Here is an 18163-nt window from a genome sequence, read left to right as displayed (position 1 = left end):
CGGAAAAGTACCACAACGGAAAACTGCCATAATGAAATTGAATTCTGCCATATTTCATTGTAAACTCCATGGAATGCATACAGCAGAATTGCTCTCGAAGTAGTGTAAATAATACTCGGCAGGTAGCGCTGTCAACCCTCTAGCTGTTTCTCGGGAAGCCTACATTTCACAAAGGGTTGAGGACCAACCCGAACATGCCCGAAGACTTCACCTTCGGCCAACTTCGTGACTTTGTTTTTATTTTCATAACAGCACGACCATGTTGGTGGATATCAAAAACACTTATTAATAATAATTGTAAGGTTAAGTGTTTAATTCATAGAAAGAAAGTGCATATTTAGTAATAATCTTAAGATTATTATTCACTGTTATATTACAAGTATTCGTTATGTTCAGGATCTTTCAACGCACTAAATTAAAACAGCAAGCATCATGTACCTCGGGATCAAGTGAAAAACTTGGATATGAGATACTGAACTTTAACTAACTTTCAGATTTGCGTGTAAATTAAGAGATATGTATCATCATTTAGTTCATATTTTCTCTCTACAGGTTTTAAAGTTTAGCCTAGGTTGACGTAATTTTTTTCGTATCACGTGTCCAAATTGATCCCTTGGTTTTGTGGTACAAGATGCTTGCTGTTTTAATTTGTTACGTCGAAAGAGTATGGACATAACAAATACTAGAACATCACAAGACAAACAAATTATCTCAGGTGTTGTGAAATAATTTCTTTTGTAACTGTTTTACATTCATATATAAATTGTAATAACACAAGTTAGTATGCCCATGTTCTTTCAATGTACCAAATCAAAACATCAAGCAAAATGTACCACAGGAACAATGTATACAAGATCATGCCTTCTGGATCAAGGGATGAATTTGAATATGTTATACGGAACTTTTACCAATTTCACTTTCGGGACAAGTATGTATCACAATATCATTATCACATTAATGATGACATTAACATGGCACATTTATGTCATTACCATTTCTGCATTATTATGTGACTAGCATGATTATATGGGGGTTTTAGTTTGGGAGTATTCTAATGCTTGTTTTGCACAAAATATGTTTGTGTATTAAACTAGCTTTCTGGTAACGTATTTTATGCTATGGCCATGCCTATTCTAGATTTAGAACATACTACAGTATATATTTTACCTGTGGTATCATATTCTATACTTAAGAACAAGCCCTACCTGTACTAGTATAATAGAACACCATACTGAAGATATATTACATTTCATTATTATTTCTCAAGATATATATCTGATGTAACAGAAGCATATGAATGTCCTCCGTCCAAAAGTTTTTTTCCCAGTGTTTGTACTTTAAGAACGTACAGGTATGTGTGAATGGACAGGTATTATAATGTAAGCTTTAAACTTTGATTACTTGCTAACCTGTAGAAATTTAAAGTCTGTTTTCAGGATAAATTCAGGGCTATGACTAGTGTCAAAAAAAGTTTTTGTCTAATTTTTTTTTAGTTTGTGGAAAAGCCACAACGTAAGATTATTACCCACCTCTCTCCTAACAGCAAATAAAATGCACAGAGTATATGTATTGTTTTGCGGCTTTTAAATGAATAAAGAAAAAATTCTGAAAAACTTTTTCTCACATCCTGACATGTATCGAAATATTTCCCAAGAGAATGTTGAGGTACTTTAAGTTGTTTATCGTTTTTAAAACTGCACAAGATTTTATTAAGTTTGTTTTAATCAACAAAAGTAAGAAGAGTAAAAATTATAACTTTTTTTTTACTTCCTGATATGTTTTTCAGTCATTACCCAAGAGAGCAATACTTGCAGCAAGAAACACATAACTCCATATGTGACAAAATCTGATTATGAGGCCCTTGTTTTTATTGAAGCAAGCTTTTTGCAAGCACAGCAGGGACTCGCACATGGCGGCACTTGCGATATCGCAATCATGAATGTTAAAACTATAAAACTATTGGTAGACTGCTTGATGTAACACAGTGCTGTCTTACAAAATGATTCCAAAGCATTTCAGGAAGCAAAAGGTATTTTGTAATTTTTATTTTCTTGTTTGCAAAAAATCTGATAAACTGTAAAATTACAATGAACACAAAACACTACTACTTAATTACTATAACATTTTATAAAATCATAAAAATAAACCACCTACTTTTCTGGCTGCTTGTCTTAAGTTTACACAAAAAATATTTACTGTTCTGCCATTAATCTCACTTAGTGTTGCAGCATACAGTATCGCAAAATGCAGTCACTACTACAATCACCACACGTTTATATTCTATACATCTAAGTGCTGTTAACTTTTGTTACCATTTGTATTTATAAGCAGTAGTAGTTTTTTTTTTAATTAATGTGTGTAGGTGCTAATTTTGCCATTGCATTAAATCACCCAAACACTCTTTGTGATGTAGGTATACGATATTTCCAATTTTTTATGTAACTGAATGTTTGACAAATATTAAAAACAAAAAAAAAATATTGAAAGCTGTGAATACATGAAGAACAGTATACATTTAAATAAGATAGGCCTACCAAAACTATTGAGCTTATCAAATTATACATATACTTACCAAATAAAATGTGTTGACCATCTGGTGTGTATCATGTTGCCATGAATATTATTTTTCTGCTATATAGTTTCTGTTAAATACTATGTATTACTTTATTGCTCTACAGTTTCTGTTATGGACTTTGTCTCCAGATTGCCATTTATATGACTTATTCTCTACATTCTCAGTACTTGTAATTGTTTCTGTTTGTTGCAGGTATGTAAGGAAATTAGAAAATGAGCTGAAACATTAAACTCTTTGGACACTCCATAGAAAGGAAGAATTATTTTCTGTTTAATGCTGGCATGTGAAGACATTAGAACATTTTCTTTTAGATTAAATTCTTTGGACATTCAATGAAAATGAATTATTTTGTGAATTTTTGTTATAATAGTGCTTTTTTTATTTCACTTAGAATTTTATTTCATTGCCGGTTAATTGATAGTAACTAAGAAAGTGAAATAATTTTTTTTTTTTTTGGAGAAATAAAGAGTATTTTTTACAACCTTATATTTCATGATTGTCTATCTTCAAAACTTACCAAACTTGGGTGATTCATATGGAAAAAATAATGCTGTCATTTAAAGGAAAGAAAAGTGTAAAGATTTTTGCTGAACGTTCATAATAAATAATTTTACCTTTTGACATGTCAGTTATCTTTAAAACACATTGTAGTTATTAGTATGTACAAGAAAGAAAGTGCAAGATTTTATGCCTTTAAAATATTAGTGTTTAAATATTCAATGTGTCTTCGTTTTTTTCATTCCACAGCACATAAATGTATTTTTTTTATAAAGTGAACATATAAATTTAAATGTAACATGTAACCTTTTATGTGGTATCGCTTTCAAGATACATTCACCCACTGTGTTGGTACATATCAAGTAAACCAACGAACAATTAGGAAAGCTACAATGATAGGGTTTTTTATTCAGGAATGTTACGGATAAAATAATACAATGGAAAAAGATTACTGTGGACACAAAAAAAAATTTAATATTTATATTTGTTTTTTTCATAAAAAAAATATTCTTTAGTGACAATCTAGGCTGCAAATGTCTCATACATTACTGAATTTCTATACTGAGCATTACCAACACAGAGCTTACACAGTAATATTTCCTCTTTACATTATACCATCAGGTGACACTACAAAGTCTCATAACATGCTATTGTTTTAAACAACCTCAGTATGTACCTTTATGGACAATTACTTTTATGGTGAGAAACATAATGTAGTAATTTGTGCATAAAATAATTGTTTATATAATTTACTTAATAGTCATGCAGTATAGCTGCACAGTATGAACCTCACAAATATAATGAAACCAGTTTTTAGTGAATGACCACAATATTAACTCTCAGCATTTTCACACACATGTCTTTAAATATTGTGGTAAATGTTTTATAGACTTTCTCACCTCTAAATATTTTTTCTCTCGTTACCCACACATCCCTGGGTCATCTTTGCGGAGCCGGGCTTATTCCAACCGCCTTAGATTTAACCCTGCCACGTGACCACGCCGCAGGGTCGACAATTATGGAACTCGCTGACTCCAGAGGTAAGCGTTTTAATTTAATGTAGCCGTGCATATGTCTGCTGGCCCAAACAAAGACATTAAAGCACTTGTAGATTCACTGCTCGTAGAGCCTGTTCGAGTCGTAATTCAAAAACTTACGGGTATGGCCGACTCCATGCAAATCCCCAATAAGACTGCTGTTAGATGTAACGTAAGCACTTTTGTCAGGGTAAAGTATAAGGTATAACGCATAGTGTAACACCGCAATGCATAGCATGCCAATAAATGCGAGAACAAATTGACAGTGATTTCCAGTGCCCCCTTACCTAAGTTAGGCATCAGCCAACCATGCTGCCTGAGGAGTGTATTACTACTTCTCTAGTTAGTAATTCAACCACTGCCACGATCCTAATGAACAAAGCTGGGGCCGACGACCCACCAAACAGCTGCATAAGTTAGCCTGGCACCCTCCCGGAAAGAAAATAAAATTTTTAAGCTGTAAATATATAAAGGTGATTTTGAATTTTCCATGAAAAACAATTGAAACATGCTATAGATACAACACTAAATATAATTATCCTGAAACATGTTGAATTCAGTTAAGTTCTGTTACATAGTTGAACAGTGACGAGATTCTGCAAGATAGGAATAGCCTCTGTCCTTAAGTATGGGCGGTGGGCCTTCACTAATCAAAATTCCCGCGCGTCTTGTTAAAAGAAAAACAAAGTCCCGAAGTTGCCGAAGGTGAAGTCTTCGGGCATGTTCGGGTTGGTCCTCAACCCTTTGTGAAATGTAGGCTTCCCCTGTTTCTCAGGTTAACTTTAAAGCCTACAAATAACGCTTCTGACTGTCATAATAGCAATCACAAATCATTGCATAGATCGCGCACTAGTAGAAACAAATGTTTCCAAAAAGGTGTTATAGGGAGCAGCACCATATTCTTATTACAACTATTTGTAAAATAAAAAAATGTCGTTTTCCATGATGGAACTTTTCCTCCAATGGAATATTTTGTAAAAGTACTGAAAATTCAATTCTGTGAGTTGTCCAAAGTATTTTTCGTCTTTATTTACAGTTCTAGTTGCTACTGTCCGTCGTTGTTAGCTGTAGTGCTGTAATAATACCAATTCTTTCTACGTAATTTTCTTTGATGTGTTTGTTTTATATGTTCTGATGTTCTCTGATTTTCGCTTGTTTTCTTGTATGTTACTGAGGTTTCTTAGGACATACATTGTAATCAGCAATGGTGTATTTCTTAAACAACAAAATTATAAAAATGTGAAATCTCTTGTAGAATGATATTTTACTTTGTACAAAACAATTTTTATGGACGGAAATATACATACATAACCATTAAATTAACTTTTGATACTATAAATATTTAAAAATAATACATGATTTATACTATTACCTATACGTAGAAGAAATAACACACATACAAAATATTTAAAACACTGTATTCCAACTTTTGTTACAATTAAAATTACAAATAATTAAATAGCGTTGTCACTGCGATGTGCACCAATATATATAAAAAAATTCTGTGGTATTGTACTAAAAGAAGTTCATGTTTAAATATCCCGATGATTTAATTATGTTGCTGAGGGTTTCGTTCTATGAAATAAAACATTTATGCTCCTGCATAACCCTGAGGTAAGCTGTTACCACGAATTCTGTACCTAGGAGTACTGCAAATTACAATAAAATATAGTTGTATTCAATTAATGTGAATATTTCTAAATAAGTAAGCAAATCTCACAAAACTAGTGTCATCTTAATTCTTAGTCTTCAAAAAATTATCGATTTAAGGTCAGTACTATCATTACCTAAAATTCCGGCGATGTCAGTATGTAAAGTAACTTTTAATTTGACTTCCCCAACACTATCATTGATTTAGTAATTTATTTAAGATTTTGAAAATGCCTATTTGCAAACAATTGTTTGAATAGCGTTCCAGTATTAGCTGCGCATATTAAGCACGGTAAAAAAATGTGAAATAACAACGTTAACTTAACTATGGCTTTAAAGGTTTAAAACCAAATGAATAAAATGTTATACAATAACTTTATGCTTTTAAGCACACACATATTTTAACTAAACACACTCTTTTAATATCTAACATTTATTTAAAAATAACTTTACCATCGACAGTGCAAGCTCTATACATATTTTTTTTACTAGTCTATACTTCTATATAATTATTGTACTGCGGGACTGTAAGTTTGTTTGCAGAAATTCAACTAAAAAATTGCCAGACTAGTTATACAAGTAATGATATTTCTCTATTATGAAATTACATAATTCATGCCAAACGAACAACATGAGAACACATAAATTTGTTCGTTACCGAGGTTAGATGTTACTGCACGTGTTAAGGACATACGAAACTACAGTAAACTCGTGGAATAACATCGTGTCAGTGTTAAGAAGACTGCAAATATCCGCTCTACCGCTCTGGTTCTGGGGTAGAGCGCCTGCCTTGTGACTTGTAGGACCCGGGTTCGCGCCCCGGCTCCTCCAAGGCGGATTGCCCAGACAAAATGGTGGCATTTTCTCTGGTAGGAATACAATCCCTTGTAACAAGTCAGGCTACCAAAGAAACGGTGGGTGGAACAGAAAAAAACCTTCCAGGTGGCTTCCAAATGGGGAGCCCGTTTCTTTTCCTGGGCTCCCCATGCGGTGGCCATTCCGGGGGTTTCTCCGGGGGAACGGAGTTTTGCAGAAATATTTGTTTTAGTTTTGTAGCGTTTTAGTTTTTAGTAACTGTAGCATTATCATTACACCATGTTATAAATAAAGCTCAAACAAAAAATTATAACATTAAAAGAATTTTGCTTTTGAACATAAAATAGTTGAATTAAGTGTGTATCAGTCAGTGAGTGGTTGTATAGGCCTACCGATGTTGTGTGTTCAACCATTTATCGGTATATATTTTCTCGAAATATAATTGACGATTAAATTTTAGTCAGAAACTTTTTTTTGTAGTATTTTAGAATTTTTCGAAAAAAAAAAATATTTATAGGCCCATGAATATTATTCCTAAATATATTATTTCTGAAAAAACCACATCGTTTTCAAACAGGATCGTCTTTAACACACACACGTATGTATGTATGTGTGTATACCAGTATAACATCCAGATATAAATAAAATATTGTATTAATTTTAAGATTTGATACTTTCCAAAACAATCTTATGATTAAAAATAGACGATTTTCAGTCAAATTTCAAATTCTATTTCATGGTAATAGGTGTTTAGCAAAATAGTAGTTTATCTAAACTACTCTTTAATATTTAATAAATGATATTCCAACTGTAATCAGAATTTATCAAGAACATATGTTGATGAAAAATATATATAATTGGGAAATATGTTTGTTAAACTATTCAGCAAGATATTTATTTCAGCTGTACGGATCTGATTTTCAAGTTAACGAACGTCTCTGAATTACGTTAGCTTTTATTGTATAACCTTTAGTAAAAAAACTTATTCAATTAATCTGAATTATCACATGGTAAGTAATGACATTAAACGTGGTGTCCTCTTTTAAGACCTTCGAGTTATATTGGTTGCCAAGCTTTTTTTCACCAACATGTAATAATACTATTAGCAACACATGAAGATCTTTAGTTCTAATTAAATTAATAACTTTCTCTGCATCAACTAAATTTTATTAGGAAAAAATTGAAAGTATGCAGAAAAAGTTCTTAAATTAATAATAAAAAATTCCAGGCATTTAAATTATTTTCAATATGCTACATTCCTATATAAACTATATTATTTTCTATTTATGAGATGTTCAATCAGTGATGCACTTTTTATTATTGTTGGTTCAGACATAATAATATAACGGTTTGGATTAAGAATTACAACACTTTTAAAACCATTAGTAACGATAAAATGTGCAAAAAATATCACTCTTTGAATAATCTAGAAATATGCATTGGTAAAAAACTTAATCAAAAAGTTATTTTAAAATATTGTAATCTGTATATTTAAGATTTTGGTTAAAATCACTAAACCGAATTTCAATTTGATCTGACAGTTTTAATGAAGCAGATTAATATGCTACCCATAGTAATATTTTTATTTCCTAATACAAAAAAATTTTTTAGCAGAGTTTATTTTATAAGACTACAAGCCTGATTCGATGTGCGAGTCTATGTTTTCCCTAGAGCGCCTGTGCTGCTTGACCTGTGCCTTCTACACTACACAAAAATATTTTCGTCTCATTTCAGCATCTTTAAAATACATTTTGTAGACTTTAAATAATTTAATATGGATATTAAAAACCTTAATATCTGAGTTTTTGTGTTCCATTAACATAATAATGAAAACATTACATAAGAAAGCCCTTGAATATTTGCGTTGGATTTGCACTCATTAAATAATGATAAACAATAAATTATTTTAATGATACCAGTGTGGAAAAATGTTAATTCTATTAAGTTACTTACTCCTTTCGTAGAATGTACAAGAAATTTTGGCAGAATTCCCCTTTGTCCTTTTAAACCAGGAGGAAAAGTGCCATCATGGAAAACTACAAAATTTATTTGTTATTTTTTTTCGTCGTAATAAGAATATAGTGCTGCTCCCTATGACATAATTTTGGAAACATTTGTTTCTACTAGTGCGCGATCTATGTCGTGATTTGTGATTGCAACTATGATAGTCTTTAAAGACTTTAAAGAGCAATTCTTCTTTACACATTCCATGGAGTGTATAAGAAAATATGGCAGAATTCAATCTCCTTATGGCAGTTATCCGTTGTGGCCAGGCATTATGGCAGTCTTCCGCGCCCCTTTTTAAACCTCAATACAAGTATTTTTAGTATTTTGTTATATTTAGTATTGATATTTAAAAAAAATATACATTTCTATCACTGAAATATATACCGGTCACGCTACATTAAATTAGTCGTTATTTACGTTCTTCTGAATTTCTTAGATATCACAGCTCAAAATTGTTACGTGTAAATTAGTATGACCAACAGTCAACAGGTGGGGCTATCAGTAAAGGTATTCGGATACTATCTGTCCAATATAAAATGCGTCCTCTACATTGTGGCTGCATTTTCTAAGGGATATAGGGTTATGCGTGGGCTGAGAAAGCATCTCTGTGTATTCGCATACAGATAAAAACTTACCTTTATTGGAGGAAATCACCCGCAGAACACCGTTTATTGCAGGCAGCTTGACCTTCTGATGTAACAGTGGTTCTCAATGTCTTTCACTCGCTATTGGCGAGAAGCTTGTGTCAAATGAAATATCACCGAATAAAATTTAATTGGACGTGCCTGAACTGTCTGTTAGGTTGCGGACAGCGCCGAGGAAAAATAAACGCGTTCGAAATGTTATTCAATCCGCGTCCTCGGGAATTAACACAATCGGCGGCAACAGTCAGATATTTACATGCGTTACACAACAGGCGAAACAGGTTACACAACAGCGGCGCCGTCACGACTAACTTCGCGGTGGCACAAGGCGCCTTACGAGGGCAGGAGGATTAGAGAGTATAAGGATGCTTGCGATTCAGAATCAGTTAGATTTTTTTTAAATTTTATTTGCGCTTGGCAGATAACATGAGACCCCGCCGCGCCAGGAAAAATTTCTATGTGTAATAAACTACTATGAGACATGTCGTTACGGCGATAAAGATCGTATGGCTGTACGCTAAATAAATAATTAAAAAAAAAAAAAATTGGTCGGTCTACAGACGATAGTTTAACGTGACAACATCATAACAAAACATTGATGAAATGATTGCATACTTTTATGAATAAAATTGAATCATTTTTTATTGAATTATCACTATTTTGTACGGATACAAAGAAGGAGTGAAATGAAGTCTACAATTTAATTGATAAAGTTACTTTTATTTGCACTCATTAATTCAAATATGTTTATTACTTTAACAGTAGGGAGAGCGTGCCGACTCTGGAACATAGGCGAGGGGGGAGCGGGGTAATCCGGGGATTATCCCATTTTTTATGGTTTTTTACACATTTTTTATGGTTTTTTATGTGCAAATCCAGTTTTTTATGCGCTAATCCAGTGGCTAATCCGCAAATCCGCAAATTCGCAAATTCGTAAATTCGCAAATCTCAAATTCGCAAATCCGCCATTTTGTATTTCTAGAAATTTCCACCAACTTCGAATCGTGATGTCATGATTCTGTGTCGTCTGCTGGAGGCCGCCATCTTGATTTCTTCTGGAGGCCGCCATCTTGATTTCTTCTGGCCGCCATCTTGTTTCGTCTGCTGGAGGCCGCCATCTTGATTTTTCCTGGTCGCCATCTTGTTTCGTCTGCTGGAGGCCGCCATCTTGTGTGATGTCATATAGTTCTGTTGGTCGCCACCAGGTAGCAGCAGGTATTATTTTATTTTAACTAAAATATTTTCAGTGCCGAGGCTGGGATTCGATCCATGGGACGTGAAAACGTCCAGGATGTCGTGGTTACGAGGCGGACGCCTTGACCACTAGACCACGAGACCAATTGGAATATGGTGGAATAAATAATCTATATATGCTACGTACTGACGGCAAGTTTATAATAAATGGGGGAGGGTGTTTTTGCCTTCCTTAATGCATACCTAAGGCGCCTCATTTGAAATTAAAATTATTATACAGCCGCCATCTTTAATTCCAGCACAGACTACCAGATGGTGCCAAATTCAAAAATTAGTTGCCAGAGGCGCCGCCATCTTGGTTCTCAAGTTGGCTGGTAGATGTCGCTAGTATCGCGCGCCAAATTCAAAAATTAGTTGTCAGAGGCGCCGCCATCTTGGTTCTCAAGTTGGCTGGTAGATGTCGCTAGTATCGCGCGGCAAATTCAAAAATGAGTTGCCAGAGGCGCCGCCATCTTGATTCTAAAGTTGGCTACCAGAGTGTGCCACCGTCGCCATCTTTATTTCATATTTCAGCTGCCAGGGCGCAGCACCATTCGATAGGTCGAATGCTAATCGATATATTTACTTTTATTTCATATTTCAGCTGCCAGGGCGCAGCACCATTCGATAGGTCGAATGCTAATCGATATATTAACTTTTATTTCATATTTCAGCTGCCAGGGCGCAGCACCATTCGATAGGTCGAATGCTAATCGATATATTTAGTAACAAGTGTTGCTACCAGAGGGCACGATATTTAAATTTAAAAAATATTACAACCTTTAAACAATTCTCCGCCATCTTGGATTCAACAGCCCCACCATCTTGGAAGCACATGATACACCCAAGGACTCGTTCCAATACATGCACAGAGTGCACCGAAAAGATTGTTCCCTTACATGCACAGAGTGCACCATATTGAATGATCATGATATGTGTTCCTTTATATGCATCAGAAGCAGGCATAAGAAATATTTTCTTATAGGCATACTTTAGTGTTAGCTTTCCTGTAATGCATTTAATAATAGTGTAAGCTCATTATTATTATTTAGTGATAGTGAATTTATAACTATGATGTGTAGTCTCATTCTCTTCATCTCGACGTGGCGGAAGATTCTCTGGAGTGTAAGCTGAAAAAAAAAATAAATAAATAAAAACTTGTGTTTGAATTTATAGTGGTATGCTGCTTTCCACATCACCTTAGAGACTATGTCTCAGGAGGTACAGCATTAGATGCGTTAACTCCTTTTTTTTATACATGGCGAGTTTCCCCGAGAGGCCTATTTTCCATGTTTAACAAGGGCGCAAGCATTATGCTTCACCGTCACTCTCTCCGAAGCCGCTGTCCACTCCATCATCTGGCTCCACTTGCTCTTGAGCCTCCATTACAGCTTCAAAGCATGCTATAATACCGTTGTAAAGGTATGTTAGAAACTCGTATTCCTCTGGAAATGCAGCGAACAAATTGATCGCGGAGACCTCTAGATGGTGTACTATCGCATCTATATTCATGCCGATGCAAGCATGAAGCGCATATTCAATGCAATCGCGCATTTCCTCAAAAGCAGCCATGTTAATTATGGAATTGTCAGAGACAGAATGAAGACTATAGTGGACCTGGTCTTGACGGAAAGATGACATGCAACCCCGATGTCGCGCTACACATTCCAATGAGGCGCCCAGCGCGGGCTGACGTCACAGCTTGTTGATCCCAAGCTGCAGAGTGCTGGGTCGTGTTCAGGAAGTAGTCCACACATTATAAATACATTGCAGGAATAGAATCTCAACAACAGCCCACACAAACGATTCCATAGAATATGCTTCGATTGAGAACAAGCAATAAGGTAAAATAAAATGTGTATATGTAATCTTAAACTCCCATATCCTTTCTCTTTACCCATGTCCTCACGGTATCGGGAAACCCCTTCCAAGACACCTGGAATCTTTCACCACGCTTTCGATGAATTTTATTTACCAAGTATGTATTAGGGTATTTTGTAATTTGAATTTCTGAAGCATAAAAAACACCTTGTATTTTATTTCCATCCATATCACTCAAGTTATACACACGCGGAAAGCTGGACCTCATAGCTGTTACTTTAAACACTTCGTGAGACCAATTCGGTGTAAACCCCTTTTCAAAAACTTTCTTGTTTCGTGACACGCGTACATGATCCCCCACACGAGCCTTAGGTTTTCTAGGGTCAATTGTCTTTACATATTTGTAAACACTTTGTAGCAAAGAGTCATCCTTCACTTGATTCGGAGCCATGCCAATGGTGCGGTGGAATCTGTTATTGTAGACACGTAGAACTTGTGGTAAAATTTTAAGCCACTTATAATTTCCTTGAGCTGAAAACTCGCGAAAAAGCAGCGATTTTAGAGATCTATTAAACCGCTCTACCACACTTGCTTTAATCTCACTGTGAGTGGAATAATGATTAATATTTTTTCTTTTCATAAGAGCTCTGAAAGTTGAGTTATAAAATTCTGTTCCCGCATCACTTTGAATACTTTTAAAACTTCCTGCTTCTTTCAAAATACTTCTCATGGCAGCAGTAACCATCACACCTGTCTTTTGTTTAACTGGAACTGCATAAGCACGTTTGCTGTACACATCTATGGCAGTCAGGATGTACTTGTAACCACTGTTCACTTTACTGTATGGTATCATTTCTACCAAATCAATCTGTAGTAAATCATGGAGTCCATATGTTAAAACCCTTCTGCGAGGAAATATAATACGTTTGCCTCGGTGAAGCTCGTATGCAATCCCACGCTGTGCGTCGCTCATTTTGCAATGTATCCTGATTCTTGTAACTCTTCAAGTATCGAAAGGATTTCGTTATTGTGTCCGGTGTGGCCAGAAGCCTGCGAGGCCATTAACAACCTGAGTCGATCTACTATCTCATTCGGATCATTCCAATAAATGAACTCTCGTTTACGACCTAAATCCAATGTTTTATGTAACAATCCACTTCCTCGTTGCTGCGAACCAATATGTGGAAACAGTTGCTTAATGATATCAAATTTCGCATGTGACGTGCTTTTATAGAGATTTGTTGCAGGATCATTCTTTTTAAAATAAGCATTTGTAAGCTCTAGTAGATTACCATATTGTTTAAGGGCCGATTCCGAGTACGTATGCGGCTCTCTGCGAAATAAAAGTTCAAATAAACCAGGTTCATCTTTAACGCGAATCATATTGTTATCGTGAAAAAATACTTCCGTGTCCCCTAAAAACCAGCGGTTATGTCGTTTAGATACACCATAGATTCCATCACCAGAGCGAAGGTTGTAGCTCTGCAAATAAGACTGCACTCCACCTAAAGAATCATCATATGGAACACCGTGATGTTTTAAAGGAATAGCGTTCGAGTCATCACTGTCGCTTGATTCTAAATATTGTTTCACAGTAGCTTCTTCCGCAGAATCCTGCTTCACAGTATCGATAGACTGTGCGAGCGATGTAGTAGGTCCAAGTTTATCCAAACGCGAATTAACAGACTTGAATATTTCTTCATTAATTGCATCCCTCTCCAAACGAGCTCGTTTGGCAAGTAGATACTTTGCACGAACATTTTCTATGACGCGCTCCAACTTACTAGCCTCAAGAGCCATGACTGCAGAGTTAGCGATAGCATATCACCCTTTTATATACAACTAACATCAATACGTGAGTGATCTAGGCATGTCTAGAGCTTGATGGTTTTGGAGGTGCTGGTTTTGGAGGTGCTGGTTTTGGAGGTGTTGGTTTTGGAGGTGCTGGTTTTGAAGATGCTGTTTTTGCAGGTGCTGGTTTTGGAGGTGAAGGTTTCTTAGACAACACACCGCGAGAATATTCATCAGGAGTAATCGTCAAAACACCAACAGTGCGATTCATTTGTGAAAGCTGTTGTACAATTCCAGCATTAATTTTCAATACCATCTCAACCATGTTAGCATTTAGTGCTTCATTTAGTTCCTCTATAAATGTTTGTGCGAATAAATCTAACCTGCTCTCCAACGAGGTGCACATATCACCCAACTTTGTCGACACACCTGAAAGACTTTCATTTAATTGAGCAATTAAATGCTGTTCTTTAGCCTCCATATTGCGCAAGAACTCCATAATCCCCACTTGCACATCTCTTGTTACAGTAAGTGATCTGTTGATATCTGTAACTTGTCGTGTCATACCATCAGTCATCGAATGCAAAGCATGTGTAAAAGCCCCGCTTACTGCGTCAACATACTTCTTATTAGCAGCATCACCATCTTGTTTAGGATCACCAACTCTCTTCAAATGTTTCCAGCTTAAGTCGCAGTCCCCTTCACGAGTAAACGTCATGCATGAGTCGTGCGATCGTTTAAGACCACCACCACCGAACTTTGACATCATGATTCATGAACCTATCACAATAAACTGATCAAAACCACATCTGTAACGCCCTTTATGTAGAGGAAAATCTTTAGCTATCACAATGAAACCATGCTCATTAGGACTGTTCCAACAGTGACCGCAAAGAGTTTTAAATCTCTCAAAGCTCATATCTGTACCGACATGGTCGGAAAACACATGTTTTAGATTAAGATCGTCCATTTTAAACAAAATTATTAGATTACAATTATCTCGCACTAATTGCTTTCGGGTTTGGGTATAAGTTTGTACCAAGTAGAAACAGTCGATCTTGTGGTGTCGCCCCATAGAATAATACTTTTGAACAATGCTTTGTTTATCACAAGCAACATCATCGAAGATTAGCACAGAGTTGGGGAGGGCTTGACTGGGGTCTAAAACATCAGCATTTTCTCGAAATTTAAAAAATTTCACTCCCCCGACATTTTCCAGCACATGGGCTAAACGTTGATATTTTGGTTGTTCTAGGGACTTGCTATATAAATACACATTCTCAAAACGTATCCCATTGGGGTGTTCTAGAAGTGAAAGAATAAGACAAGTTTTGCCAGAATTCGAAGGACCTGACACTATACACCGTATGGTATTTGGTAACAGAGATCCATGACGTTCTTCAGTTTTACTAAACACATCATCATCAATTAGTGAAATTGGTAAAGCGAGCTGTTGTTGAACAACCTCCATTCTTAATACTAAACCTAAACACTATAAAACAGTCATCCTTATAGTGAAACCACTCAGTGTCTTGATATGTCTTGTATGAGACGGAAGAGAGGTTCAGGCTTAGTTAATTCTGTTATAAATAAGCTACCATTCGAGGCACATCTTCCGGGCTACAATTTCTGTGGACCTGGCACGAGACTAGCCGAGAGACTAGCAAGAGGTGATCGTGGTGTGAATGCACTAGACGAGGCGTGTCGTCTTCACGATATTGCGTATGCGAATAGTAATAACTTGTCTGAAAGACATAAAGCGGATAAAATATTAGCTGACACGGCCGAGAAGATTAGAAAGTCTCCCGAAACTAAATTTGGACAGAGAGTATCCGCGTGGACCGTTAACAAGATTATGAGAGTGAAACGTAAGCTTGGTGCAGGTTTAAGATTTTCATCATCAAAGAAGAGAAACCGTAAATCTGTCAGGAAAGCCCTGGGGAAGAAGGGTGGTCTATTACCATTTATATTTCCAGCACTCGCTGCATTAGGCAGCTTAATTGGTGGAGCTGCGGGTGTTGCTAAAACTGTTTCCGATGTCCGGAGTCAGGCACGTATGCAAGCGATAGCACGTGCAGCAAAAAACGGTTCAGGACTTTATTTACGCCCCTATCCACAGTCGGGTGGTGGGGGAAAGCGAAGAGGAAGAAGAAGAAAGAAAAATCGCGGGAGCAGGAAGCGATAATCAAAAACTTACCAAAGCGAGCTCTTACAAACCTCGAGTTAATGAAGGCGATAAAAGAATTGAAAATACCATACTTTAGACAAATATACATGCGCGATTCGCTACCTAAGAAACCATTGCGTAATGAAAGTGCTATTTTGAATCTAGACTCATCCAAAGGACCGGGAACGCATTGGACTGCTTATGTCAAGACCGGTCCTAACGTTGAATATTACGATAGCTTCGGAGACTTGCCTCCACCAGTGGAACTGATACGATATTTAAACAAGTGCAACATAACCTATAATTATGACAGACAACAAAAGTTGCATTCATGGAATTGCGGTCACTTATGCTTAAGATTTTTAGTATCAATATATAAGAAGCATTAGTGTTATCATAAGCCACATATGCGACAGAGTGTTTATAGAGAGACCACACACAACGCGAGACGCAGTGTAAACTAGACAAAATGTCAATAACATTAATTTTAACTGGGAAGAGCTCGATTATGAGAACCTACTACTTCCCTCCCTTGCAATTGGATGGAGAGTGGACAATGGCATTGATCGATCTGACAACATATAACTCGATACCGAACATTGATGAAAATAATCAAGTTTTTCGATACATCGCAAACAATGAACATCATGAAATGAAATTACCAACAGGTGCATATGAAATAAGTGACATGGAAGCTTACATAAAACAGAACCTACCTGCAGATTCAACATTTCTATTACGAGGCAACCCCAACACCTTACAGTGCATAATGTTCAGCAACAATATACATGTGGATTTTAGTGGAAAAAATACATTAGGTGAAATGCTTGGATTTTCTTCTCAAGTATACAAAGCAGGTGAGCTGCATGAATCGACAAATCCTGTAAATATATTCCCCGTGAATGTTATACGAATTACAAGCAATGCTGTGGGACACACATACTTGAATGGTAAATTAAACAATACTATTCATGAATTTTCCCCCATAGTACCTCCGGGATATAAGATAAATGAACGACCTACCACGCTCATTTATGTCCCAGTTACCGTTCAATCGATATCGGAGCTCGACATTCAAATAGTCGATCAGGAAGGACGCTTAGTTAACCTAAGAAAGGAAGAAATAACTCTAAGACTGCATTTGAAAAAACAATGGGAGTGAAATATTTTTCTAAGCATAAATGGAGCGGTTCAGGTGTGTCCTTATCCAGTAGACGACGAGACATCAAGCGGCTAACATCTGTTAACGTGAGATTCCTTAAAAAACTTGGATTTAGAGTTTATCCTCATGGAGAACACCGTTCTTGAAGTCGAGCAAGCACCACAATTTGAGGATTCTATTTCAAAAACTGAACTGCATATTTACAAACCATACTTAAATGGACCCTATGCCCCCAACTCTGAAATCCGTATAGTGATTCAAAATCATGATGCATACACAAACATCTCAAAATCCTTTTTGCGTATACGTGGAAAACTCGTAAAGGCAGACGGACGGAAACCGGACCATGCAAAGATTATAAACAATGGTGTATTACATATGATCAATCGGATAGGATTTGAACTGAACGGCGTTCTTATAGACCAGACCAGATCACTAGGAGTGGTATCTACAGTGAAGAATTATCTTTCACGAACTCGTGATGAATACGCCATCAGCAAAATGGAGGGATGGTGTCTCGAGGAAAACTATAGCTTGCCTCTAACAGCCGATGGTATTTTCGAAATCTGTGTTCCGCTAAGCCATCTCCTCGGCTTTGCTGAGGATTATCACCGTATACTTCTAAACTCCAAACAAGAGTTAATTATAGTTTTAGAAAATACGTACATTAACTCGATCGTAGATGCGAGTGCGCAGCCTCAAGCAGTTAATTTAACCATAAACTCTATCGATTGGGCCGTACCACACATCCAAGTGTCTCCA

At 36.1% G+C, this 18163-nt stretch overlaps 1 long non-coding RNA gene across 1 annotated transcript; it reads left to right on the top strand.

The window, feature by feature from the left end:
• Window positions 1–307: 307 nt before the first annotated feature.
• On the top strand, window positions 308–3061 carry LOC134534257 (uncharacterized). Its single transcript, XR_010075474.1, has 2 exons — window positions 308–928; window positions 2768–3061. It is a non-coding gene; the product is annotated as an uncharacterized LOC134534257 (long non-coding RNA).
• Window positions 3062–18163: the final 15102 nt, after the last annotated feature.

This window comes from Bacillus rossius, chromosome 7 (genome assembly GCF_032445375.1).
Source record: "Bacillus rossius redtenbacheri isolate Brsri chromosome 7, Brsri_v3, whole genome shotgun sequence".
NCBI lineage: Eukaryota > Metazoa > Arthropoda > Insecta > Phasmatodea > Bacillidae > Bacillus > Bacillus rossius.
The sequence above is the reverse complement of the archived record's forward strand: the minus strand, read 5'-3'. Positions and strand labels throughout refer to the sequence as shown.